The following is a 1,480-nucleotide window of genomic DNA, read 5'->3' on the forward strand; positions in this document are numbered from 1 at the left end:
TATAGTGGGTGGGTAGGTATAGTGGGTAGGTAGGTATAGTGGGTAGGTAGTTAGGTAGGTATAGTGGGTAGGTAGATAGGTATAGTGGGTAGGTAGGTAGGTATAGTGGGTAGGTAGGTATAGTGGGTAGGTAGGTATAGTGGGTAGGTTGGTATAGTGGGTAGGTAGGTATAGTGGGTAAGTAGAGTGGTAAAGTGGGGTACCTGGAGTGATAAAGTGGGTAGGTACAGTTGAAATCAGCTTTTATTTCTTTCGTCACATTCCCAGTGGGTCAGAAGTTTACATACACTCAATTAGCATTTGGTAGCATTGCCTTTAAATTGTTTAACTTGGGTCAAACGTTTCAGGTAGCCTTCTACAAGCTTCCCACAATAAGTTGGGTGAATTTTTGCCCATTCCTCCTGACAGCGCTTGTGTAACGGAGTCTACGTTTTGTAGGCCTCCTTGCTCGCACACGCTTTTTCAGTTCTGCCCACAAATTTATAAGGACAGTATCATTAATGTTATAGGACAGATTCTGGAGCAGAGCAAGCTACCTTCTGGAGCCTTCTGCTGGCATCTCCTCCTTAAAGCCTGATAGATGGTCAGTGTGATAGAAAATCACTCCCTCTTAAGGGCTAATGATGCAGAAAAATTTGAATGTCAAAGACGTAGTTGTGGAAGGGCTCGGGAAATGAATCTGTAGGAGAATATTCCTGCCAATTCTAGTCTCAATCTGATTTTGTGGCTACTGGCTAAGACTGTAGGAGAATATTCCTGTCAACTCTAGTTTCAATCTGATTAGAAGTGGCACAAAAATCAGCATTTTGCCTGCCTGGTCCCAAACCAGTTTGTGCTATCTCCCTATGGTCTTTGTCAGCTGTGCTATCTGGAAAAAAAATCTGGGATCAGGCTAGCATTTTACCAGTTAGACCAAATATTGATTTAAAAACCTGATAAGAGTTTGTTTTATTTAAACATACTTTTCCAACTTGATAGGTGTCACGTCCTGACCAGCAGAGGGAGCAATTGTATTAGTTTTGGTCAGGACGTGGCAGAGATTTTTGTGTTACGTGTGAGTTGGTTGTTGGACTCCCAATTGAAGGCAGGTGTGTTGAGTTGCCTTTGATTGGGAGTCCTATATAGTAGTGTGTGTTTGTCCTTGTGGTTGTGGGTAATTGTTTCTGTTCAGTTGTGTTTCAGCTGTCAGTGCTGTTGAGCTGTCGGTGTTTTCTTGTTTTGTAAGTGTATAGTGTTCCGTTTGCATTAAAGATGACGAACACTAACTCCGCTGCATCTTGGTCTTCTTCTTTTCATGACGACAGCCCTTACAATAGGTTATATCAAATAACTGTAAATATATTCCACCTGAAAAAGACATGTCTCTTGTAACGGCCGACTGTCAAAGGTAGTGGACCAAGGCGCAGCGGGTCTCGTGTACATCTTAAACTTTATTCAAGAGAACACAAAACAAGGACAAAACGCACGACAGCTAAACAGT

Source organism: Salmo trutta, unplaced genomic scaffold (assembly GCF_901001165.1).
Source record: "Salmo trutta unplaced genomic scaffold, fSalTru1.1, whole genome shotgun sequence".
Taxonomy (NCBI): Eukaryota; Metazoa; Chordata; class Actinopteri; order Salmoniformes; family Salmonidae; genus Salmo; species Salmo trutta.